The sequence below is a fragment of the Microcebus murinus genome, chromosome 21 (assembly GCF_040939455.1).
Source record: "Microcebus murinus isolate Inina chromosome 21, M.murinus_Inina_mat1.0, whole genome shotgun sequence".
NCBI lineage: Eukaryota > Metazoa > Chordata > Mammalia > Primates > Cheirogaleidae > Microcebus > Microcebus murinus.
Window position 1 is genome coordinate 32,035,066 of NC_134124.1, and position 27,961 is coordinate 32,063,026.

Genomic DNA, 27,961 nt, shown 5'->3' on the forward strand with positions numbered 1-27,961 from the left:
TTATATGTATGTTGTAATGGCTTTAAATACATTTAATAATATATTTTATTATACCTAACACATCCAAGATATAATTTCAACATACAATCAATGTAAAGTTGTTAATGAGATATTATACACTCTTTTTTTGGTACTGTCTTTGAAACCCAGTGTGTACTTCACACTGATTGCGCATCTTAATTTGGACTAGCCACATTTTGAGTGCTCATTAGCCACATGTAGCCAGAGGCTACTGTACTGAACAGCACGGTTTTAGACAAAAGGAGGCAGAACAGCTAAATGCAACAAGCGTGGATTGTATTTGGATTGCAGTTTGAACAAACCAATTGTTGGAAAACACTTTTAAGCCAATTGAGGGACTTGTAATATACTCAGGAATTATTATTCATTTTGTTAGAAGGGATAATAACGTTGTAGCTTTATAAGAATGTATTTTTGCTTTTTAGCCAGGCATACTGGAATATTTAAGAGCAAAGCATTACAGGGTCTGTAATTTAAAATACTTTCGCAAAATGGGACCACCTAACTCCACAAATATTAATAGCAAAATATTTATGATTATTAGATCTAAGTGATGGGTACATGTGGAATCTCAATTTAAGGTGCTCTTTAAGGCTCTTTCCGGATGGAACATTTTAGGATCCCAGCTGCATCTTCTGTCCCTCTGCATGTCATTGCGTAGGCAGGGAGGAGCACACACAGTAAGCGATGCACTCTATCTAACAGGGCTCCTCTCCCCTCTGGAGGGAAGGCCTAGGAGAGCCTACAGATCCGGGAGGCTTTTTACCCTGCCAGGCAGGGCTGGGGCTGAGGCATCAGGGCCTGGTGGAGGCAGGTCCCAGCCGGGCAGAGACAGAGAGGCGGGGCGCTCCAGGCACCAAGCACGTCACTTACCGGACTCCGGCAGGACACATCCAGCACTGTCCTTCATTAGCACTAATGGAATTTCAAGGTCAATGACCAGCCATAAACATCAGCCCTAAATTAAGTGTATCTGAGGCTCCTTGCCCAGAGGATTTTTTTTTTCTCTTTTCTTAAAAGCCAAGTTGCTTGGGAGTTAGGAGAGTGTCACAAATACAGTTAACCTTTCAAGATGAAAACGTTATCAATTCTATTGATTTAGATCATAACTCTCCTTCCACTTAACTCATCAAAAAGGATTGCCAATTTTAAAAATAATGTGTTTCTCAGTCTTATGGAGGTTCTTTCCCCCCCTTCTTTTTTTTTCCCCTTTCTTCTTTTTTTTTTTTTTTTTCCTTCTCTCTCCAGGCAACTTTTCTCTTAGCTTCTCTGGGGAAGCCTCAGACAGGGAGATTGACTGGGATCTGGCTGGATTGCTGACAACACCAAAATGCCGCACACCTCACCCACGGTGCTTTGTATTATTAATAGCAGCGTCTCTGCCTGTCATTCCCCGCCCCCCTTCTGAACAGCTGGGAATATCCCTGCAATCCTTGTCATACAACATGACTAATATGTTCAGCTTCAGAGGTACAAAAGGAGACGGAAATAAATGAAGGGATCGCTAAATAGGAGTTTTTCTATCCCTCCAGTGGGATGATGAGTAACTAGGAACAGACAGCCACAAGCATCAGTGCATAATAATCATCAGGTTTAGGGTCTGGGAGACTTGAGAAGAATCCCAAATCAACACCCTACCAAAGGTCAAGTGTACAGTGAGCTTCGGTCCCAGCACCAGAACTGACAGCAGTTCCTAGCCAAGCCTTCTTCATTTCATCGCACCTTCAGACTCTCAACGGCTCCAAACCCATCCTGCTGTGCTGTGGTAGAGGCATCCTGCCTTGGTCTCCACCTGCTTCCTTGCCTACTTCCGAATCTCTGTGTGGTACTGCAATGAGGAAAGAACTGGTCCCCTGATACAAACCCCAGGCAAAGCCCCTTATATGCTTTTTTATTGATACTCTATGCAGAAGAATTCTAATCAGAACTCCGAGCAAGGCACATCTTCTTGGTGCAGACAGTAATGACAATTTTTTACAAGACTCTGACTGTATTAAAGAAAGATGGCCACAGCCCTTCCTCCTCCTCCCAGGCTGCCAGTCTTTTCTCTGAAGCTAGGAGTCTGTTGTAATGTTTCCTGCTTCCCATCAAAAATGAAAATTTCAGTATTGCTTTTATGTCCATATTATCTCTAGAAGCATACACTCCAATTTGGAAGATTCTGGCATGTTAAAATCTAATTCCTCTTTGGAGAAGCCAAGGAAACCTTCATAGCACTGTTGTGTAATTCTTTTTCCCCAGGCTGAAAAGGTTAGCTTTATCAAGCTAATACAATCTTCCCTCCCAGGACAGACTAACTCTGACTTTAAACAATCTGTGAATAAATAGCTCGGCCTTCCCCCAAGTCTCTTTTCCCTTCATCTCAGCTGAAGAATGAGAGAACACGGATTATCATTTTGATTACAAATATATTTCTATCTAGAGGAAGATCTACAAAGGGCTAAAGTCACCTCTATAAATTTAAACAGTCACTAGTTAGCTCTGAAGAGTTAAATCCTTTCTCTCTCTCTCTCTTTTTTTTAAACATCCTGGAGCTTCAAAGATGTTATATTAGACAGATGTCAAGTTGATATAATAAACAGCAATGCCAAATCTAATGAATTAAGGGAAAAGGGAACCACATGCTGAGACTTTCAGATGAAATCAGGTAATGACAGGGAAGAAAAATGAAGCCGCATTTAAAAACGGCTTGAGAGTCCAAAATTCAAGGTGTGGAGAGGCTCATAGCAGGAGAAATTTCAACTGTGCACTACATTCATCTTACATATCTATGCATTTCTGCTTGATGTTCTGACTTGGGGAAGGGGAAGATAAAATGAAATTTAAAGGGTCCCTGGGGCTAGTGAGACTTTGGTGAGGGAAGTTGGTATATCAGTTGTCACTGGGGGCCCCAGCCCTGCTGTCAACAACTGCACTAAGGTGAGGGTTTTCAGAAGATATTTTATAAGAGGTTTGTGAACTCGATTTGTGTTTCTGACAACTTCCTTGCACTTGCCATTAATTATGCTCAGGTGCAAGAATTCGGCTCTCAGTGGTTTGGATCCGAGCACAGGCATGTGGCTCCGGCCTTCCTAAGCATCAGTGTGAAAGTACAGCCCTGGGACCCTGGACGAGGGATTGCTCTTCGTGAAGTTCTTTAGCAAAGGAGATGCTACAACCTCAGTGATGCATTCATGTTATGCATGGATGATGATGTTCTACTTTCTTTCTAGCTTAAAGAACCCTGGCTTTAATTCGTGGCTATTTCAGTTTTTCTCAAAAATTTTCTGCAGACATGTCAACATCCTTCTTAAAAGTAAAAAAAAAAAAAAACAACAAAAAAAAACATGCCACCAGAACTACTTAGCAATACCTATCTAAATATAAAATGTTCATACCTCTTGCCCCAGACATTCCACTTCTAGAGATTTTATCCTATAGATGTAGTCACAGTAATGCACAAAGATACATGCAAAGGGATGTTTATTGCAGCACTGTATTAGCAATACTAGAAATAATTTAAATCTCTATCAATGATTACCCAGTTAGTTAATGGTAAGCTGAATTCTAGTGTGTCTAGCTAACAGGACACCATGTACTTTATTAAAAAGAGAATTGGGCGGGGCATGGTGGCTCACACCTGCAATCCTAGCATTCTGCGAGGCCAAGGTGGGGGAACTGCTTGAGCTCAGGAGTTTGAGACTAGCCTGAGCAAGAGCGAGACTCCTTTTTGACCAAAAATAGAAAAATTAGCCAGGTGTCATGGTGCAGGCCTGTAGTCCCAGCTACTTGGGAGGCTGAAGCAGGAGGATTGCTTGTGCCAAGAAAGAAAGAAAGTAAGAATAAAAAAAGAAAATTATGTTTTGAGATGGAAACATAGCTATGATATATTAAGTAAAACAGCAAACTTTAAAATGGTACACAGTCTGATTCCATTTGATCATGCACAGAAACTTGCTGGAAAGATACTGAAGCCTTTAATAATGGCTACCTCTGTGAGAGGAATATGGGAGGGGAAGGAACTTTACATTGCAAAATTAGGTAAGATGTGATTTATTTAAAAAAAAAGATTATTAATTTGGTAATTAAAAACTAAAAATAAGAAAAGCCCCTTGACTAACAAAGATAAAGTTACACGTCAGCCTTTTTTTTTTCCAGATTAAACACCAACAGGGGTTTAATTTTTCAACCCTAAGTATAATAAGTAGTAAAGATTATGTTTTGCATTTTACACATTTGTCATTTTAAGTCAGTTCCTCATTGATAAAAAGTGAGAACATAAAAAAAAAAGAACCTTCCTCTATACCAAATTTTGGTGATTTACATTAAATTAGATATTATTCAGTATGTTTCTTCTAGTATCTTCCTTTGAGAAAAGTTAATGTCAATATTTAGAACTAAGGTATTTAGGGGTGTTAAAATCAAATGAGGGTTTGGCCTCTGCTCTACGGAAGTGGTTGTTATTTTTTTTCTAGCAGGGATCTCTAAGTTGCCTGAACTCCCTACTGTCCGTAACAATGACCTTCATTCTGGGATGTAAAGGCTCATTGGATACCTGGTCCCCATTTGGGCAGAATTGCAGAAGACGACAATGTTAAGAAGCTACAAGGCATGGAAGTCAGCCCTGCCTTTGGGTAAGCTATGCATGCTCACTTGATTAACTTGGTTTTTATTCTGGGAGTCAAAGATTTGGGGAGATTTTTTATGTTGGGAGTCAGAGCCTCTGACCCCTTCGAGGCAGCCCCCACACCTGTGGAGATCCCGTGGCTGTGGACTTCACCAGGTGGCCAACTCCCCGCTCCAGGATGGCACACGCTTAAGGAATTGCGACAACTTCACGCACCAGAGCTAACTTTGCAGAGAGCAGGAGCAACAACTTAACGAGAGGCAGGAGGATAATCTCAGAATGAATTATTCACCAGTGGGACCATCGCAGTTGCAGGAAGGGAATACAGATGTCCGCTGCCCGGGCTCGAGCTCCCCGTTTCCCTACTCAGCTGTGACGGATCTTTCCAGCCCCCCTGAACCGGCGGTGTACTCGCGTTCAGGGAGCTTCTGCGCTGCTCCAAACGGCTGCTTCTCTCTTCTTGTGGGTCAAGCTTACTTCTCTGGGGGTGGGCGAACTTCTCTTCTGACTTTCAATTCTCTCTTTTACAAGCTGGTCTGTCTCCGCTTCTCTCTTTTTCTGGCTTATTTAAAACTGAGAGTCTCTCTGTTTCTTTTCATTCTTTCTTTTTTTTAATACGGGAATCAGAAATACCATGCACTCAGCTTTATGGGCTGTACTCACTGGTATATGAAACATAAGCCATTGAATAAAAACCTGCAACGCATTACTCATTCATTCACGTATATCCTATTCACAGGGGTCCTCAAACTTTTTAAACAGGGGGCCAATTCACTGTCCCTCAGACCATTGGAGGGCTGTACTATAGTTTAAAAAAAAAAAAACTGTGAACAAATTCCTATGCACACTGCACATATCTTATTTTGAGGTAAAAAAACAAACAGGCAAAAACACCTGCATGTGGCCCGCGGGCCGCAGTTTGAGGACGCCTGCAATAGAATAACTATTCTCAGTCTCACTAACGTGACACAGCGCTCTTGAGTTGGGGACTGGTTTAGAATCATGGCTAATTTGGCCCTGGAGTCCGAATGCTTGAGTTTAAATTTCAGGTCCTTGATTTAAAACTTTGATTTTTTTTTTCTCAAAATCTGTATATTTGGACATCAGCTGTCACCGAACACGTGGAAGGAGAACTTCTATCCATGAGGACATTTCCTTGCACCTGATCTTGCAGAGAACACAGATCTTCTTATCCTCCCTCTGCTCTGCCCAGCCTTCTTGGAAACTCTCGCAGTCCCAAACACCCCATGTTCCCAAACACCAGCCCCTTCCCGCAAGCTTCCACTCATGGCCCGCATGGGAGCTCAGCCATTCCCCTCACGTGCAAAACGAAGAGGGCAATTTTCTGTAGTAAAGATATATGGGACAAGCCAACCTCAAGTTCACATCCGTTAAAGCATTTCTCTGTTGGCAACATTTTTACAAGCCTCTCACAGCTATATGCTTAATTAAAATAAAAGGGTGATATACATCATTGCACCAAATCCTTGCTGATATAGGGGAAGGAAGAGAAAAAAAAATGAGTGCATTAGTTCTCTCTTATTAAAAGAGTTATTTCAGCATGACATCTCAAATAAAGACTAGCCATTAGCAAAATTAAAAATTAGGTGAAGTTGATTTTGGGAAATGCACACATTGAGTGCACCTCCTCCTGCCTCTGGCTGTGTCTCCTCCTGTCCCAGCTCCAAGCGGCCTCCCTCCCGCCCCCCTTCCTCCCCCAGGGAGCATTCTTGATCTTCCAGTTCCCAAAACTGATTATCATAATGAAGGAATGACAAGTAGAGGGAGAACAGTTTGTTTGTATTTTCTGCCTCACACTTCCAATTAAGTAAGAACAAAATGGTTAACCTTTTCTGGGCACGTCCTGTAAGCCAGACACTGTTCTAAGCACTTTATACATAAAAGCTCGTTTAATTATTTAAATCACTCTTAGGTGGTGTGGGGGAAGGAAAGCAATATTCCTTAAACACCTGCCACAGTCTAAGTGCACGATGGCGGTTTTCTCTGTTAGTCCTCCTAACGACCACGCAAGGTTACTAAAACGAACTCCATTTTGCAGATGAGCAGACTGAGGCTCGGAGAAGTAACTGGCCCTGTGCTGCAGTGTTCGCAAGGGGCAAGGTTTCCAACTGAGGTCTTTCTCTTTGCGAATTCAATTCATCCAGTATGGAATACAAGAGGTGGAGGGTGGGAACTGTTGGGTGTAAAAATCTGTAGAGGTGGACATGTGCATGGTGCATTTGGGGGGGTGGTGAAGGCTGATCACAATCAAGGGGTCCTGAAGGGGAAGAGAGTGAAAGGTCACCAAGGGGGGCTGGGTGCAACTGCAGATATTAGAGGGCTGGGGCAAGGGCCACGGGCTTCAGTTTGGAGGCAACGGGCAACCGTCAAGGGTTTTCGGGCAGGCACACGAGGGTAGAGCTTCATGAAATCTGATCAGGCAGCGATGTGTAAACTGATTATAAGGGAACTCAGTACACTGGAAAGAGGTCCGTTTGGCGTAAGACAAAGAGGTCCCAGCTAGGGCAGGGTACTGGGGTGAATGTGAAACTCTGGGTGCTGCTTGCTAAGGGAACTTTCACGTTTCAAATGCAGGAATGGAAGTGATTCTGAGATATATTTTGAGATTCCTTTGATCCCAGAACCTGTGCAGTGAAAGTCACACCATCTGAACTCAGGAAGTGAGTAGATACAGAGAGCAAGGATGCTTGCGTCACGAGGTGTTGAGTAGCAGAGTCACCAGGCCTTGTGCTTACTTAGATGGGAGTGGGGGCGGGTAGGACAAAAGGAGTCGGGGATGATTCCAGCCTGTCCCAGTTCCAGACTGGAACAATGACAGTGAATCCATCCTCAGAAGAGAAACGTCTTGATTGGACGTGTTTGGGGGAAATGGTTTACTTTAACACATCATTAGATGGAAGACGGAAAAATGAAGAACAAGCTGCCCCCCAGAACACGCTACAAGCCAGAGTCCCGGGTGTCAGTCTTAATGGTCTCTCTCCTTAATCCTATGTCCAACCAGTCACCAATCTCCAGCATGTTTTACTTCCAAATATCTGTCCCATCTACTCCTCTCTACCTCCATGGGCAGCACCCTCCCCAAGCCACCACCCCTCTCTGGGCTGCTCGAGTCCCTGTGCTCCCTGCCCGTCACCTTCCACCCTTAAGTCACAGGGCTCTTGGACAAACATAAACATGACTAGGTAACCCCCTTCCTAAACACCTTTTAGAGGTTTCTCAATCTGAGTCAAGCATCGGTAAACTACGGCCTATGGGCCAAAGCCAGCCTGCTGCCTGAACCAAAGCTTCTAGACCACAGGCACGCTCATGCCTTATGTGTTGTCTATGGTGCTTTTGCACTGCAATAGCAGAACTGCGTGGTTGCAACAGAGCCTGCCTGCTGGCTTGCACAGCCTGTGGTATTTGTCATCTGGCCCTTGACAGAACAGGTCTGACAATCACTGGACTAGACAAGTCCTTACCCTGGTCCACAAGACCCTGTGTGATCTGACCCTGCCCACTTCTCCAGCCTCTCTCCACACTCCTTGCTCTTGTCACTTCAGTTGTGCTGGCCGACTTCTGGCCGCTCACAGGTGCCACAGACACGGGCCTCAGTGGTCACGAGGCATGGCCTGTTCCATGTAATTCCGGGGCACGGACTTTTGGGATCTAGGGTACTCCTAGCCCCAGTCTTTGCCTAGCTCCCCCTTCCTTATCCTACTTCTCTCCCTCCTGCAGGGTAGGGTCTAGTACCTTCCATCTCTCTCATTCCTGCCCCCTCGAGCCCACCTTTTAGGAAAGGGGCCCACACCAACCAGTTACACCTCAGTTCAACTCAGGCTAGTATAATGAACATAGGAGCATCTGGGCTTTATTTCTAATTGAGAACATCGTCTTCTCTTTTAAAAAACCTTTCAGAGATCAATCAGCAGGTGGGATGACTTTGCAGGGTGGAGGGGAAAAGGGACAATGCGTCCCTGAGATGCCCATCATAGAAGTAAGAGGTTGCCACTCCCCATCACAGTGAAAATCAGCCCCAGTTTCAGATTCAGCCAACCAGTATTTACAGAGCACTTTGTATGAGCCAGGAATGGTGCTAGGAACATTTGCTTGTTATTTTCTGCTGTCCTAAACCGTGTAAAACAGTCTGGGTTTGGCTGCAGGTAACAGAAGCCACGACAGGTAGTTTGAGCAGGATATCCAACAATTTTTGTAAGCATCTGTTGGTTTTGTAGCAAAAAGGATTGGATGCTCACAAGCTTGCTGGATGGGCTGGGGAACAGGTTCCAGGGTGCATCTCTGGGGGTGACTTGCAGGGACAACACTGCAGAACTGACCCCTCAGGAGCTGCCACTGTGCACAAGCTGGGGGAGCAGGAAGCAGCTGCTGGTTCCAGAACCAGACCATCGTAGCTGCTATGTAGAGATTTGCAAGTTACACCCAGAGCCGTTGGCTCGAGAGCCACACACCATGGTCAACATTTGCAAGACAGATCCCCGGCCGGCCTCCTGTCTTCCCACCTAACTCAGTCCTGGATTCCAGTATCTGACAAGCACATCAGAAGGCAGATATTAAATCACACCCAGAACCTAGCTGCAGAGGAGTCTGAGAATTGTCGATTTTAGCTTTTCCATCTCTGCAGGACAGGAAGGTAGATGAGGAAGATGCTGGAGTGGATATTGAGTAAGGCAATCTCAAGTCTCTGCCTTGTAAAAAAGAAATTGGGGTTGTCACCTTTATTTTACAGAAGCAGAAGCCGAGTTTGCACTCGGGGTGAAGCACTCAATCCCAAAGTCAAGTCCAGGTTTGCCAACTCTAAGCCCCATTGCTTTCTCCAATAAAAGGAAAGAGAATGTCATTTGTTATATTCAAAGGCAGTAACGAGGGAGGCCTTGGTCCCCTTACTGCCAAAACGACATATTTCAGAGCTCAGCCAGCGGCTGGGAAACTGATTAAAAGCCAGCGGACTAGGGTCAGCCAGTGGACGTGGTTGGGAAGAGTCCTGGAGTCTCCCCCAGCTTTTACAGAATCTCGCCACTCCCGAAGTGACCGACCGAGGACATGCTTTCCTCCAGCAGCGTGCTCTGGGATAACCATGCTGTTCTCCGCGGTGCAGTGGCTCAGAGTTCAGGACAACCATAAAGTACGAGCTGTGGCTCTCAAAGAGCAGGAAGGGTGAGTCTGTCCACCCCACTGTGGGGGACGGTGTAGACATGAGGTCCTATGAAGGAGCTTCATGTCACTAGGAGAGAGCCTGCATCTCCAATTAAACGGACTGCACTTTTCAGGAGTAGACAGAGAATATTAATTATTCAGATAGTCATCGCCACTGCCTTGGCTCTGGGTCTCCTCGTGTCTCAACTGGATGTCACAAAGGCAGCTCCCTGGCAGTCCCACTTTGCATTTCTACCCCCCAATTCATCTTTCCTACTGCTGGACCTACATGTCTACTGCCTGGATCTAACTGTGTTAAAGCCCTGCTTAAAAACCTTGTACCTTGTCATTGCTTAAAAGATAAGTCCCACTCAACAACACCACCACGATGTGATTACAACACGGGTAAGGGATCTGGGCAGCCTTTTCTTCAGAGAAGATATACAAATGGCCAACAAACACATGCAAAGATGCTCAACATCACTAATCATTAGGGCACTACAAATCAAAACCACAATGAGATATTCCCTCACGTCCATTATGATGGCCACTCTAGAAAACGAGGAAATGACAAGTGTCGGTGAGGATGTGGAGAAATCAGAAACCTTGTGCACTGTTAGTGGGAATGTGAGATTCTGCCACTGCTATGGAAAAAAGTTGAAAATGGGCCAGGTGTGGTGGCTCATGCCTGTAATCCTAGCACTTTGTGAAGCCGAGGCAGGAGGACTGCTTGAGCTCAAGAGTTTGAGATCAGCCTGAGCAAGAGTGAGACCCTCATCTCTACAAAAAATAGAAACACTAGTTGGGCATCGTGATGTGTGTCTGTAGTCCCAGCTACTCAGGAGGCTGAGGCAGGAGTTTGAGGTTGCAGTGAGCTATGATGGTGCCATTGCACTCCTGCCCAGCAGACAGAGTAAGATTCTGTCTCAAAAAAAAAAAAAAAAAGTTAAAAATAGAATTGCCACCTGATCTAGCAATTCCACCTCTGAGTATATATCCCCCCAAACCAAAAACCAGATTTAGAAGAGGTATTTGTACATGCAAAGCAGCATTATTCACAACAGCCAAAAAGTGGAAGCAACCCAAGTATCCGTTGATGAATGGGTAAACAATGTGCAGTATATATATACGATGGAGTATCATTGAGCCTTAAGAAGGAAGGAAATTCTGACACATGCTACAACATGCTACGATGCATGTAGAATATGGAGGACGTTATGCTAAGTGAAATGAACCAGTCACAAGATCAATGCTGCATGATTCCACTTACATGAGGCACCTAGAATAGCCAGATTCACCAAGGCAGAAAGTACAGTGGTGGTTGCCAGGGTCTGGGGGTGGCAGGGGAAAGGGAACCTGTTGTTTGATGAACATAGAGTTTCAGTTTTGCAAGATGAAGAGTTCTGGAGCTTGGTTGTACAACAATGTGAATATACTTGATACTACTATACTGTACACTTAAAGATATTTAAGATGGTTAACTTCATGCTATGTGTATTTACCATAATTAAAATAAAAGATAAGTCCAGGATACTTGGTATGGCATTCAATGCCTCAGACCTCTCCAACCTACTCTTGGACCTTATCCCGTGCTTCTCCCTGTGGTCGATCAGCTAGCCCGGCTGTTCCTAAAGCTCGGGTTGCCCGTTCAGGTCTCAGTCCCTCCAAGCTGCTCCCCATGGCAGGTGGAGCTCAATTGCACCACATATTTCCTTGACCATCAAGATTCAGCCTATCTTGTCTGCAAGCATGTCAGTGCTGTGACACGGGGACATTAAATATTATTAAATACTGCAGGATGGGGTGCCTCTGATTCACCGATGACTGAGGCATGTTTAACACCCAGTTCAGATGTCATTTCCTTTTTCAAGCTTTTCTAAGCTGCCCTAGCAGAAGAGATCCCTCCTTTATCTGGTTTAGTCTGCACTTTTTTGAACTGCCTGCACATCACCTATCACATTGCATTACGGTTACCGTGGACGTGGCTATTTCTCACACCAGATGGAGACCCTCAAGCCAGGGCTCATCCAGTACTAACTGCTGCCTTCCCAGCACCCGGGACAGTGCTTGGCGAATAATAGGTGCTCAGTAAAGGTTTGCTTTGATGTGGCATTTTCCAAACTTTTGTCATTTTTTTCACCTTCAAGATTTTTGTCATATTTACTTACACACTTCCCTTTAAATGGGTACACATTTAAAAAATTATTTAAAGAAGAAAATATTATCAGTAAAATCAAGTGTTTAATGTGCTAGCTATTAAACTGAAGCTATTAAACTGAGTTTAATGTGCATTAAACTCTGAAACGCATTAAATTAAATGAATAATAATTAAAAAGTTCTTCCATGTACTCCTACAGTTATGACTCCCGCTCTTTGGAAAGCGCTGGTTTAAAGAGTCTCCTTGATTCCATGCTACTCTGCTGTCCCTCGAGGGCCGCAGGTGAGGACTGGATTTGGGGCCAAGCCCTAATCAGGCAACCAAGGCTGCTGTGTATGTCACCTCTGCCCACCTTCCCTCCCTCCCTCCCTCCCTCTGCTTGGGAACCTGGCCCTGTGGGCTGCTGCTGCCTCCTTGTGTATGTGCAAGCCTTTCTAGAAGGTGGAAATGCCAGACATTTAAAAATCTCTCTGATGTTTGACCTGCTACATTCTCCCTTGGAGAATTAGAAAAATTGTTTAAAGCATTGAAACATATAGGAATGGCTGTAATTAATAATTTACATACTACTAAACACATTGACTGGCACACTACAAAAAATTTTTTTCCTTGGGGACACAATGTTTTATTACAAAAATAGAATAAAAACTTTGAAAACAAAACAATCCTTTCTAATTTAATGAAAAATTTGTGATTTTTTTTTTTTTGTTTGCTGTGCAAGAGTTACATGCAACTTGAAAATTAGTTCACACGGCTGCCAAGGTAAAGAGATGTGTGAGTTAAATATGCTTCACAAGGCCCCACACTCAAAACTAGCATGAGTTAAATACAACTCACATGGCATTAATGTTTTAAAATAGCACTTTTAGAGCCAAAGTATGTTTACATCTATTCTCCCATTTTCTCTCTATAACATCTCTGGAAGAAAGCTGGGAAATGGGCAGAATTTTATAGAAGGAGACAGTAACTCAGGCTGAGATAATCCAAGCAGCTCTGTCCAGAGTCCTTGGGCCAGTCTGCCTCTAACTCTTAGCCTAAGACGCCATTAAGTTATACATGATAGGTCCAGACTCAAACAATCACAAACTATTCATTAAAATACTGAGCAATAAAAATATGTTAAATATGATAAATAACACTTGGTGAGCACCTGTTGCCAGGCACTGTTCTAACAATCTATTCAATCCTAATAACAACCCTGTGAGTTAGGTACTCTAATTGTGTCCATTTCATAGATGAGGAAACCAAGGCTAGTAGAGCTTGGGTCACGTGCTCCAGGTTACACCAGCAAGTGCTTCCCAACTCTACCTTAAGCCATTGGACAAACCACTTGGCCTCCGAGTGTGAAGATCTTATTGTTGCTGTTGTTATAATGACTATAGCTAACGTTTATTGAGGGCTTACTATATGCCCAACACTGTGGTAACCATTTTATTTTACAAGACTTACATCACTTAATCACCATGACAATCCAATGAATAGGTGCTATCATGGCCTTCATTTTACAAATGGGGAAACCGAGGCACAGAGTTGTTAACCAACCTCTCCACGGCTGCTGGTAACTGCAGAGCAGCAGAGGCAGGATTCGAACCCAGGTATGCTCAGAATTAAAGTCAGCAAGGGCCAGAGAAGAGCAGAAGGGGAGAGTAGATTCTGTACAACTGGAAATGAGACTGACTTTTGCCTAAAGGAAAGATGGCTGGAAAGCGGAACAACCATCCACTGGGTGACGGGCCCTCGGCGTGGAGGAAGGCAGACCCGAGTTAAATTTTCTCTATGCAGGAGTGCACGGGACATGGCTGTGCATTTCAGCAAACAGCAAGACAGGCAGACACGCTGGATGCTGAATGGTTCACCGTTGGAGGCTCTGAGGTCAGGCAATCTGGTTTCCGGTCTGGACTCTGCCACTTCTAGCTGTGCGCCTTTGAACAAGTTACCCCAACCTCTCACAGTCTAAGTTGCCGAATCTGCACAGAAGAGACAGCAACTGTTCCTGCTGGACTGGAGGTGCCGGGAGGCTACCAGGAGGTAAAGCGTGGACAGGGCGGAGCTTAGCATCTGGCACATAATAGATGCTCAATAAGTACAAACCCTTAGCACTGTACTGCTGTTGCTATGATTGACAAGGAAGTCTGGGGCACTGTACTCCTCTCCCTCACATCTAAAAACAGAGCCCTGGAGGGGGGTTGGCAGCTGATAACTGTGGCTCAGTCCCCACGAGAAGCTAAGCTCCAGTTCTGGAAATTCGCAAACCAGGAGTCCCCAAGAGGCCTGATCCATCCAGGACACTGAATCCCTTGTCCCGCTTCTTGTTGCCTCCAACCATGAGTGATGTGCCTTGTGGACAAGGACCTGTAGGCACTGGCACCTGCTGGAAAGGAAACATCCTATTTCAGAGGACAAATCCTGCAAATCCACAAGAGAGCCTGCAGAACCTCCTGGAATCTCGCAGGTCTGACAATGCCGCCACCTCCCTCTGCAAGTGCCTTCTCCTGACCACCACTGACAACCAGCTGAGGCCCAACGCACCCAGGTCCCTGCCAGGGAAAACTCGGGGACACTCTCTAATTGCCATATTGGCATTACCTGTGATTTGGCAGGAAGTAAACAAAGGCATAGATCAACCTACCCAGGGAAAGCCAGGGAAGCTACTGAAAGGTGCCTCAGAAAGAAGGATGACATTTAATTTCATCTCCCCTTTATCTTATGTTACCTTTGTATGGAGTTCAGACTGCTTTGACCTGGGAATTATGGGGAAAAAAACAACAAAATCTGCAGGATGAGGGAGTTGGAATAACAAATGACGGACTGGCTGATCCATCCATTCATCCATCATGGAAATATTATTGTGCATCTTTATGGGCCAGTGTGTAAGGATCTCGGGATACAGGGGTGAGAAAAGTAAAGACATGGTCCCTGGCAACAGAGCCTAAGGTTGAAGCGGGAGAGTAACCTTTTCCTCACCTGCCTGCCCTTCCACAAAAATCTCAAGTCTGAAGTCCAGATCTCTGCTCAACATTCCCTTGGGGAAGGAAAGGGACAGCATATTCTGAGCATATAGTAGGGAGATGGGACCTAGGCCAGGTGCAGTGGGGGCCACTGTATGGTCAGGCAGTCTCGTGGCCTCAGACCCAGCCTCCTGGCTTCAGTTACTCTACCTACATTGTGCCGAGTGTCGCAGATAACCCGGTGACTCGAGGCTGGCAGGTTTACGGCAAGAGTGTCCACTGCACAAGGCATTATGCAGGAAGGGCTGCCCAGGACACTGTGGGCTGAGATGACTCTGGAGGTCCCCTTTGCAATATCTGCTTTAATAGTTCCCTGCAGGTGTTTTCACCATGACCCAAGAGCTGAAGCCAGACCATAACAATGCTCCTTGACTCTTCTACTCTGAGTGACAGAACTGGGGGGGAGGGGATCCCGCCTCTCTTGATAGTGAACTCCACCTGCCTGCCAGGCCTGTAGCCATCACAACGTTTCCATGGGATGAGGGTGACTGGGAGTTTCAAATATGACATGATCAGGACATGCTTTATCACTGAGAACCGTCGGTTCTCCAAAAGCAGGGAGGCTGCATGCTGCAGGGGTGTGGCTGCCACACGCCAGGTGCTCCCTGCTTGGATCATGTCCCCTCATTCAGCCCCAAATCCCAATCTCTACCCCTTTCCTGATTCTTTTCTTTTTGGTGGAAGGCACCATGTATTCCAAGTCATTGTTCTGGACCAGATAAGAAAGAGAGAGGAGGGAAGAGGAAGAAAAGACACACATATATGGGCTTCTTCTCTCTCTTTTCCTGGGCCCCTACCTTACAGGGAGGCAGAAGAATAGGAGGAACCGTATATCCTGCTTTCTTGCTTTGCAAAATATCTCACAGACAGCAAAGCCCTAGTGCACTCACCTCAACAATCCATCAACATGTAGAAGGTAGATAAGCAACTGCCCAGGGACACCCCCGGGGAAGCAGCTTTGTGGGTGGCCAACGAATTTGGAAGGAAATCGACCTGGGCTCAGATCTTAGCAATGCCCCATCCCAGCTGCTTCCCCTCATAGTGTGTTTCCATATTTGTTGAATGGGGAAGCCTGCCCCATAGCGCTGTTGTGAGAATGAAGGTATGACAAGCACACCTAAACCACAGCAGGCATGGAAAGACTGCAGCAGCCCAGGCTACAATTTGCGTAGCGCCCCCTAGAGTCGAACACTGTGAAACACGCATAGCCTGATGTTATGCCTGGCCCATAGGACGAGCTCAATTAATAGCAGCGATTATTGTAAGACGCAGTCCTCGTCTTTGGAAGCATAAACTATAATTTAGCCTTCCACCTGGATAATATCGGCGAGCATACCAGGCTGAGAAAGAACTGCCAGCTTATAGAGATGAACATTCGCCATCCGTGGTTAAAGAGAACCTCGGGGCACAGGCGAGAACACAGCATAAACAAAGATGTGCGGCAGAGACGTGCAAAGGCGTGGGTATGTAGAAAAATGCAGCTGAGGCTGAGGGCATTTAATAACCATTAGCACATTAGAAAGAACTTTCCAGTCCACTAAGGGTTTCTGATCAGCATCTCTGCTAACTCTTACAACAGCCAGAGGAAGTGAGAATCATGATTCCCTTTTTCAGGGATGAGGAAACTGAGGCTCCAAAGAGCTGGCACCTTCTCCTAAAAGCATCGTTAGTAAGTACTGCAGCCAGAACTTGAGTCTCGGATCTCTGGCTCCAAAACATCGATGTGAGTAAAGGGTTGGAGAGAAAACAACAAGGATAATCTAGGACCGGGTCCCTGGGGGCCATCAAAGGCCAAACAGGAAAGTCTGGATTTTATTGAGTAAGCAAAAAAGGGAAGGAAGGTCTTTCAGCAGAAAGGTGATGCGATACCAGAGATGACATAAGAGGGTGAACCTGGCTGGGAAGGGCTGAGTGGGGTGGAGTGGGAGAGCCTTTTGCTCTAACAGGCAGCAGTGGCTCTGGGGTGGTGACAAATGCTCGCAGTGTTCCTTAGGGAGTGATGGGCTCGACACACCTCCTGGAAGCCCACCGGGACTTCAGCTTGGCTGTCCTCTAAAGAGATCCATTTGCCAAAGTGGGCGAGCCCTGGCCAACAGCACAGTAACAATCACCTGCCAACAGCTCCCCAAAGGAATCATTTACCTACTGGAAGATTCTGCTGGAGGGAAGAGAGTGGAGAGCTGAACAGACTGATAATTTTGAGCCACCCCAGCCTGCCTTCCCTCCCTGCTGGCTGTGATTCTACTTCAATAGCCAGTCTTTAAATGATCCACTCCGCGACTCACATTTTCTCTGCAGGGAGTGAAACTACGGGAGAGAAATAGCTAATTCATTCACTCGTTCATTCATTCGGCTAATAACTATTGGCCCCATCGTGGGAAGAAGCAGAGGTCAACGTGCCTTGGGTAGATGGCAGGTTGACACCATGCTGAGAGGACCAGGGAGGTGTGAGCCTGGGGGAGCTCACAGGATCAGGGCAGGCTTCCTACTAGAACGATCCAGAAAGAAGCGCAAAGTCAGCCCGCGAGACTGGGAAAGAGTGTTTTAGGAAGGCAGAGAGCCTGTGCCAAGCCCTGCAGGCAAGAGAGAGCCTGTTTGGGGAACTAAAACAACAACATCACCATCAATAAATAATGGCTTTTCCTGAGTACTTCTGGTGGGCCAGGCACTATCTTCGATGCTTCATGTACATTATCTCATATATCTTTAAAAACAAAACAACAAAAAATAACAACTCTGTAAAGTAGGAGTTGCCCTCATTTTTTTAGATGAGAAGTTGAAACTAATTTGCCCAAGGGCACACACTAAAATGAGGTGCTATTGGGATTCGGACTCAAGTCATCTCTCTCCAGGTCCCCAAATTGGAACCAGTATACTGAGCATTGAGAGCCTGTCTGGCCACACCACCTCCAGGAAGCCCTCCCTGACTTTACCAGCCTGCAGGGATGATCTGCTCTGCCCTTCTGGGTGTCTCTGGATTTCATCTCATCTCTACAACCAGAGAGTGCCTTCCTCGAAGTCAGGGGTGCAGCCTCCAGTCTACTGTTTCAGTGTGTTCATTCATTCTTTTGCTTTGTTCCCCTACAGCACCTCCGTGAGTATTTGTTGTCTGACTGTTCTTATGTCACGGTGCTATACTGATGAAATGATCTTTTTAAATGGAAAAGCCTGTTGGGTCTGTACACACCTCTAACTCCTGGCTAGAGGGAAGTCTGAATGCATTTCAGGTTTCACGGTGTTTTCATAAAAGGGGACGTGCAGGATTACAGCGAACAGCGAGAAAAGAAGCTTCAGCGCAAATCGTGACATTCTGTTCTGAGCTCCCGGGCCCTGGAGAAATTCAGAAGAAACCCATCACAGCGCTCACAGACAACTGCGGCATGGTTTCTTTGAGAAACATCCTTTGTATGTGTGTCTGATTTTTGTTTAAAGAATATTCTTTCCAAGATGGCAAACATTAAAGAAACAAATCTGTTTATATTTGTCTGGCAACTGAAAAAAAAAATGCATCAGACTGAAAGCAAATTTCAGACAATGAAATGAACCTGGCCTACCAAATAAAGGCTCTGGAATCCCATAATTGTAATTAGTTTTCCCTACACAATTAGGGATGCTAGCCTGGGGAGGACCACATGGATGCGAAATTAGTGAAACCGAGCAAAGAGCTTCTAACCAAAGCTGCCTCGTGGCATTAAGGTGCTTGGATCTCCGTACTTGTGGGTAGCAAATCAACACCCAATTAGGCCAAGACCAAAACACTGGGACGGCTCATTCACATGCCCTTCCCGGACCCCAGCTCTTCCCCTCAAAGCAAGTGGTCCTAGAGAGACCTCCCAAGACAGTGTCCACCGGAAAGAATGAATCTCCCCAGAAGGGATAAAATCAACTCTATGAGCAGCTGACATTACACTGGGAGAACAAGCAGCCCAGCTTTCCGCGTCCCATGACTTCCTGGAATGCGCTGTCCCCCGGCCGGGGGCCATGCCGACCCTGGTCCCAGCGGATGCAGGGTGCTGTTTCAGCTAAGGGAGGGGCATTGGAATCATTCGGTCATTTAGTCAATCAACATATATTTATTGAGCACCTACTAGGTGCTTGTTCCATGCTAGGCATTGGGGCTACAGTGATCAGAATTTAAATGTAAACTCCTGGAGCTTCCAGTTTGGGGAAGATACTTACAAATTAAGCAACTACATAAGTAGTTGTTTAATTATAACTGGGCTTAGCGAGATGAAAGTGAGTTTATCACAAGTGGTGGTGTATAGGGGGGCAAAGGTGCAGTCAGGGAAGGCTTCCTGGAGGAAGTGACACTTGAGCTGGGGTTTGAAGAACGAGGACTCAACCAGGCAGAGTTGGAGGGAAAAGCCCATACAAGGTCTTGGGGTAGGAAGGAGGCCAGCGTGCAGGAGGGGCCGGGAGAAGATCAGTGTGCCTGGAGCACAGAGGCCATGGGGCAAGTGTGCTGAAGATATTGGGGCCAAATCGCCTAGGGCCATGTGGACCACAAGGGAGGATTGTCATTTCTACCCTAAGAGAAAGGGAAAACCATTAAAGAGCCGTAAGTAGGAGCAGGAGGGATGAGGCCTGCGTTTTGGGAGAGGACGCCCACTGTGGAGGAGGAATTGGACGGGGAGAAGAACACAAGGAGAGGTCACTGGGGAGCTGGCAGTCCAGGCAAAGGGCAGCGGCAGCCTGGCCTTGGAGGGTGGCAGTGGGGAGAGAGGAGGTTGACCGAGTGTCCCTTTAGAAGGTACAGACTGACACGGGGTTGGGGTAAGGGCAGGTGTATCCAGGTGGCATCAACCTTGTGCAGCGGAATGGGAGATCAAGCATTTTCAGAGCCTGGGACACTGGAGGGTACTGGGATTGGGGCGAAGATCCCAGATCAGCCACTCACTAGTTGCGTGACCTTCGATGAACCACGTAGCTCTCTGTGCACCTCAGTTTTCTTTTCTGAATAATGGGAATAATAACAGCTCCCTTTTTTTTTTTTTAAAGAATTAGAAGAATGGTGTCTAGCACAGTGCCTGTCATATAAAAGATTCTAATAAATGATAGCAGTTACCATCATTAGTATTTTCTTTCCCAAAGCAAATGCTCAGATTCACGTTAGAGCTTCTGATCAGAAATACCTGGGCTGGAACTTCTGACATGCGGGACGTGAGCATACAACGTAGTCATACATCTAGGGCCTTCAACCACATGGTAGATGCTGCAGATCTACGCATTTATTACATCCTTTTTTCCCCCCAAATATGGCAATAAATCTTGTTCTAACACACCAATATATCATGACAATTTTCTGACAAGTGGGAGTAAACTACGTGGAGGAAGGGTGAACTTCTTCTAACACATAAAATTAGCTGTGGTCTGTCTGTGATGGGGAGATATGAGATAAAGAACATACTATGGCTAAGTACTAGGCAAATAAGTACTCCCCCTCCCCCCCAAAAAAATCCTACCAGCATTTAACCACTGTTACATGGGTGGATTTTAACAGTACGGATGGGTCGCTAACTTTTATAGAGAGAGTTTGATTCTAACACTGGACATCGGTGTGGGAGAGAGAGGGGCATTTCAGCAAGACTAGGTAAGACATTTATGTAACATGCTAGCATACTGCCTGGTACCTAGAAAGTGACGTGTACACAGTTGCTCCACCGTGCTGCTGCTGTGGCAGGTAATGACGACGTTGTGTTCTAGAACAAGCCTTGGTACAGCGTGTTGTCATTTAGAAGAATCCTTTCCAGGTATTTAGATAGTATATTCGACTTTCATCCCCCTTCCCTCTGCCTCGTCCCTTCTCTATGCAATAAAAGTAGAAGGAACCAGTCTGCCCCGATTGATTTGGAAGACAGAGATATTCGTTCAAAATGGCAGACATGACATAGCTACCAATCCACTGCATGACAACGACATGGAAAAATGTCATCACTGGGGGTGTATAAAGCCCTGTAGGCAACACAGAAATGGGCGCTGAGGGGGAAATGTACAAGGTTCCGGAAATCCAGAATAAAGGAGAACTCGAAGTAGACAAAGCAGCAGCAGAGCAGAGACAGGCACCTGGGCAACCGGGGCAGACTGGCTGCGGGTGAGGACTGTGATGGATGAGGAGGGAGGTGTCCAGGCACCACTGCTGTGCCCGGGCACATGTCCATGGGGAGCCAGTGTCATTGGGCGCTGACTCACTACGTTCAATCAGGAAGGGGTATGGATGTGTTCCTGCTTCAGGAACTCTGGCTAGAGCTGCCGTCTGCTGAGCATAAAACATCCCAGGAATACAATAAAGATTCTCACACTCCAGAAATTTGGAATGTTTGCTAATTCAGAAAGCCTTAAGATGCCCCAAGTAGATTCTATGAAGGCAGGCTTGGCTAAACAATTTGAGAATGCAAACAAGACAAAGGGAGACTGAAGTTGCTAAAAAGAAATCAAGTATTGCAAACATATTCACCAACTTCAAGACCTTTCTTTCCATAAAATGAGCTTTGTTAAGCATCTATTTGCCAAAAATTCATTTTCGGATGCATACAATTCTAAGGTGTAGTGAAATGGATCTTTTTCATAAATGTTCTATAATCAAGACTTTCCATGAATGCACCTTATCTACTTTGATGCAAGGTGCTTTGGTACACAAAATGGAAAGTAACAGTTAAGACCATATTTTTTGCTATTAGTATTATTATCCTTGTCTTAATCATGATAGCAGTGGTTTCCAGTTACTGGGCACTTTCCATGTGCCTTGTACTATGTTAAAGATTTTTTTCAGGCAGGGCATGATGGTTCACATCTGTAATCCTAGCACTTTGGGACGCCGAGGCAGGAGGATCACTTGAGGCTAGTTTGAGACCAGCCTGAGCAATATAGCAAGACCCCATCTCTCTAAAAAATAGAAAAATTAGCTGGACATGGTGGCGCATGCCTGTAGCCCCAGCTACTCTGGAGGCTGAGGCAGGAGGATGGCTTGAGCCCAGAAATTTGAGGTTGCTGTGAGCTATGATGACACCACTGCACTCAAGCCCAGAGACCCTGTCTCAAAAACAGAAATAACAAAAAGATTTTTAATACATTACTTACTTTAATCCTATTATCTTATTTTTATCCCTGTTTTAAAAACAAGCAAAGTGAGATTAGAGGTTAAGTTATTATATAGCCACGGTGATCCAGGTAGTAAATGGCAGAGCTGGGATTTGAACTGGAATGGGCTAACTCTAGGGCCCAAGCTCTCAGCAGATAGCAATACAGTGGGGGAGGATAAAAGATAAATAATATTGTCACGCAATAAATGATAAGTGTCAAATGAGATGCGGGTGATAAATGCCAACAGAGGGTAACAGCCCTTGGTAAGTGCCACTGGCTGGTTTGGTAATAACAGGTTTGCTCTGTTCAAGTCTTCATCTTGAAAAAGTATGATAGCAGCCCAGGGCTTAAGAACAAGAACACTTAAATGATGGACCATTTCTGAATGGTGCGTCTATAGTTTGTCATATTGAATGTCAGATGTCACCAGTCCTTTGTGCTGAGTGGTGAGTCCAGAGAAAGAAGGTGATTCCCCACAGCTGCAAATCAACAGTTAATGCGATTTATTATATTCAAATAACATCCCTGAGAGCAAAGAAGGGAAAAAGAAAAAAGTACCAAATCTCCTACACACATAAAGTTAAAAAGTATCTTTATCATCTGTTAAAAAAAAAAAACCAAACACACTGCAAGCAACTAGAGTCTTCAGGTTCTTTTATAGCCTGGCCTATCTTGCAAATACCAACCATCATATTAAAGGTATCAACAAGACGAGGGTGATTTAGGCCCAACCTGAAGATGTGAAATAAACTACTAGGCAGGTTGCATTAAATCAATCCTGAAATGAATCTTCCAGATATCAAATCTGGGCTTTTCAGGACAGTTTTATTTGCTAATATGCCTAATAAATTGAAAGCTGCCAGGGTTGTCATGAGATGTGTACGTCGAAAAGTGTAGCTGATGTGAAAATGCCAGTCTGCAGCGACCAGAGGCGGCGAAGGACGGGGCTGTGAGGAGGGTGCGCGCCGTGTTTAAGAGGAGCTCTGGCTGGCCTGTCCGTGTGTCCAGACAGAACCGCTCAGGGTCCCCCAGGGCTGCTGCCATCCCCGGTGAGTTCCAGGGGCAAGGGAAACGCAAGATTCTCATGTAAAAGCAAACCAGCCCACAGGGCTTGGACAATCAAGCCCTAGTCCGTTTGAACTTCTGGAAATCTTTAAAAGACAATGCTCTTATTTTAGCCTGAAGTTTGTCTGCTTATTTGTTTGTCATTATTTTGGTTTAAGGCCTCTTGAGTCACCAAGAATTTGTCTAAAATCTAATTTTCGTCTTCTTTTTCTGGGCTCCCACAAAGTTTGGTATTGATGTCTTTCTTGTCTCTCATCTCTACCCAGTTTTCTATTGAATTCTGATGGGTCAGTGCCTGAAATCAAAGACATTAGCCCCATTCCTCTCTCAGTAGGAAGGATAACAGAGTGGAAGTCAGAGCTGGGTTCAAAATCTGGCTCTGCACACTTCCTGGGTTAGGCCATTTCATCCCTCCCAGAATCCCTTTTCTCTGCTAATAGGTATAGAACTTGCTATTTCACAGAGTTGTAAAAACCGGCATTAAATGAGACATTTTTTGTAAAGTGCTTAGCAAAGTGCCTGGCATATAGTAAGTGCTCAATGAACTCAGATTGGTATTATCGCTGTACTTTACCTAAGTACTAAAGAACAGTAAGGTATATAGTTCTTCTCTTCATGCATTGAGGGTTCAAGACTTGTTTCTAAGTGGAGAAACCGAAATTCAGTCTCTGGCTTGACTCTGTTAGGTAGCTGAGTGAGGAATTTAAGATTTTCGTGTTAAAGTTCTTACCGATCCTGACAAAAGGCTCATAGAAAGGGTACAGAATTTGGAGTTGGACAAGTTGAAGGTCAAGTTGCCATGTCTATTTGAATGGGGTACGGAGCACCCCTGAATGTAACTTTCCTCATCTGTGCAATGACGATAATGGTGTTTGTCAGGATCAGATAAGATTATTTATATAAAAGAGCCTGCAAATTGTCAAGCTTTGGACCAACTTGTGACATCTTTTAGCACCTAGCACTAGGCCTGGTACCTAGCCAATTGAGAGGCTGTCATCTCTCATCATTCTCAGCACAAGCGGTTTGTATCGAAGGGGAGGAACAGGCCCAGCCTAGTCTCCAGGGAGATCACATGACACAGGCCTGGCCAATCAGATTAGTGCATCCCCTAGCAGCAGTGATTGGTTCAGGGATGGGCACATGACCTAGCCAGGCCCAATAAGAATAAGTTCCAGAACTTTTACAGGAACTATTAGAATAAGCAAGTTTTTTTTTTCACCTATTCATATGCTATTTTTAATTTCTTAAAATGACAATTGAGTTTTTCCCAAAGAATTTTAGATCTTAAAAATGATACCTGTATATAAATGTTCTCTTATTCAGAATAGGCTCCAACACATGAACAGCAAAATCAGACATTAATAGTAGCACATCATGTTAGAACCGTACAAAACCACCACAAATTTAGGTACTTTATCAAAGAGAAAAGCTTAGAAATAAATGAGGTTATTGAGTCTTCTGCCACACCTCAAGGGACCACAGCGGATTCTCTATATACCCTAAAACCGTCACATTGAATGGAACCTATGAATCTTGGATGCCAGCATTACTCTTTCCTAAATAAGGAAACAAAACAGGTTTTATTGACCACATAAAACCTGGCAGGCACACGAAAAGTTCTCTTCAACTGATGAGTGCAATTCAAGTCAAAGAAGTTCGAAGTTAACTACTCAAGATTTCCAAGCCATACTATTTTCTGTTCTTCTCTGCCTGCAGAGATGTGGATTTACACACCCTGGCTGCCTGGTTATATATATTTTTATATATATTTAGGTATCAGAGCTTGCGGCAGGGCTACCAGAGCATGTCCTACCTCCGTAGCCATGAAAATGTTTGTGGCAGAAGAGTCCCATTCAATTAACGGTTTAAAAAACTTGTCTGATTAGAATCTGCTATCCTTTTAGTTAGCAGAAAGTAAAAAGCACGGCACAGCCAGTCCCCAGTGGGGGCGTGGAGGAAGGGCATGGAGTGCTCATGACTCACCAGGTTTCAATGGGAAAAAGCAACGCGGTCCAGTCCATGTAAGGCGTTTCCATAGTAAACATGAATTTGTCAGTATCTGACATTACTAGATAGAAAACCTCTGTCTTCTTATTTGAAGGCTTTTAAATACTAATTCTCGTACTGACAATGTGACAGACCATTTCTATTACATTCTAAACTACAGTGTCATTTGGTGTGTGGTTTCCTGTGCCCACCCCCGCCCGAGCCCGGCAGGGGGGCTCCATGTCATGTGTCCCCAATGACATTGTGGAGCACCACGCTGCCCCCATTGCAGGTCCTCCCTTCTGCTCCCAGCCCGACTGTCTTCCTTGGAAGCCCAAGATTTCAGATCTCCTTCCTTCCTTCTTTTGGCCTTGTCTTGCTTTGTTTTATTTTTCTTTTTGCTTCCTCCTCCTTTGCCAGGGTGCACCTGTCCCTCCAGAGTGACATCAGAATACCTGTCTTGACTGACCAAAAAGTCCTAGACCTCCCAGGCGTAGCCCTCAACACGCAGCATGAATATGGCCCGGTCTGAGCCCACACTGAACCTCTGGACGTCGTGGTTGGCACTGAACAGACTGCCCGGCCAGAGGCTGGTGATCTCCTCCGTCTCCTTCTCAGTGGGGCTTCACAACACGGTGACAAACATCATGAGTGTCTTCCCTTTCTTCGTCATTTGCAACATGCTTTCAGGCTTGCCCGGGTCCATCTTTGAGAAGACGGCGGGCGCAGGGGGTCTCTTGTGCTCTGGGAAGGTCTCCTTCTTTTGTGTCGGCATCTTGCTCCCACTGTTCCAGAAGCCCCGCCATGTCCGCGATATTGTAGTTGCCAACGTCCTTCTTCTTCCGGGGTGGGGGGCCAGCCTCGCCAGGTGTCCCGGCCAGGCCCTCAGCTGCACAGGCCCCACGTGGTGACAACAGCAGGTCGGAGGTGCAGAGCAGCTCTTTTTTTTTTGTCCTGCCAAACTCCATGCTGAATAAGTATAAAAATGCTGGGCGCCATCATGAAGAAAAAGTCCCAATGACATTATCGAGCAGCTTGATCCAGCCTTGCCTGAAGCCCTTGCATTTTTAGTTTTATAAGCCAATATGTTTTCTTTTTTTTTTTTTAAGAGCCATTTTGAATTAGGGTTCTATTATTTGCAAAAGAGACTCTTGACTACACTTCTTCAACAGTTGATATTGTTTGTTTTTAACCTTGATCTATAAGCTACATGTTAAGGAGTAAACATTTATACAAAATGCATCTATGTGCATTTCTTTTTGTGGAAGAGGGGAAAGATAGAATCATTGGTCTGTAGCAGTCTAGATTTCTGCTTACACACATCCTCTTTTCTTTTCTTTTCTTTTCTGGCAAACTAGCTTCTGCTCTAATCTTTACTGTAATTGTACTCTGTATTCATTTACTAAATCTAAAACCTTTTAAATCATTCCACATTCTCCTTGACGTTCTGTGGGAATCTTGAATTGCTGACTACCAAATGGGCGCATAAAGATGACACTAGACATAGAGGGACTTGCTGGCTGGTCTGGTTGTGCCTTTCAAGGCCTCTGGAGTGTATGGGGTCACCAGAGCCTAGGATCAGAATGGTAAATAGATAGCATCTTGCCAGCCAATTCTCAACTCTTGGTAGTGGTTGTTCGGAGGTTTTTTTTGAGATATATTAGAAGTCCAAGCTCAGGCTAAGTAGAAAAGTGAGTGATGAGCCATTAACAATATCTGCTGTGGGTTAGGACAGCAGTCCCCAATCTTTTTGGCATCAGGGACCGTTTTCATGGAAGACAACTTTTCCACAGACCAGGAAGGGGTAGGAATGCTTTCAGGATGGCTCAAGCTCATTACACTATCGGGCACTTTATTTCTATTATTATTACATTGTAATATGTCATAAAATAATTACACAACTCATCATAGGTTGGGGACCCCTGGGCTAGGAAGAGGAAGTGGAGGCACTGCGGATCCTAACAGACATCTAGGGCTCAGATTTTTCTGCTTAGACTTGTAGTTCTTACTAGTTTACCCAGAGGGAGTTTGGGGCCCGAGAAAGTTAATTCATGCTAAGTGAAATTATAGATTAGTTGGTACTTCACATCTTTCCACTGATCCTATTACATGCCCCTAATTCCACTATCTTCACAAGGAGCTTGGGCATTTATTCTAGAAAAGTGAAATGATGTTCAATTTCCCTAAACCAGAACAAGCTCTAGTGAATAGACCAGAAGTAGAGTTTGGGTTTAATTTCCAAAGAAGAGATGCATGATGTTTTCTGCATTTAAATTTTCCTGAGCTCAAGAAGGAGGAGAAAAAAAGTATTTGGCAACTAAATGAATTGTCCAAAACTGATATCTGATACAATTCTCATGGCAAATAGAGAAAGAAAACAGGTATCAGCCAGCTTGGTTAATCCAAATAGTAAGCTGCCCTGAGCCGAACACATACTTTATGTTTAAAATGCATGCATAAACCGAGTTCACGTGTTGCAGAATGCTAGGCTAGGATTAACAGATCTAAGCAGTAACCTCAGTTCTGGGACTACTTGGCTGGGTGACCATGAATTAGTCTCCCCGAGTCTCAGTTTCATTATCTGTAAAATCATTATAATAAAGCCTATTTATCCCAAAGCATTGCTGTGTGGGTCAAATGAGAAATGCTAAAGTGCTTTGTAAATCTAGGACGCATTATGCAAATGCAAGGTATTATATGGGCACACACTCGCTATATGTGCACATACACACAGTTCATGAATAATACATGAGCTCCCTGTGTCTCAGATCCATTTTGATCAATAATCTCACCTCCATGCTCACACAGAACATTAGGGACAAACATCTTGGATTAGTGCTTTGACAATAACAACAATGGCATTGAAGAATAGTGTTGGAAAAA

General features: G+C 44.9%; 1 protein-coding gene and 1 pseudogene across 1 annotated transcript in view; both read right to left on the reverse strand.

Moving 5' to 3' along the window:
* Positions 1 to 27,961, reverse strand: part of SLIT3 (slit guidance ligand 3) — a 586,308-nt gene that overhangs the window by 226,340 nt on the left and 332,007 nt on the right. The window lies entirely within an intron of this gene.
* LOC142863123 (LRP chaperone MESD pseudogene) lies at positions 22,716 to 26,046 on the reverse strand (annotated as a pseudogene).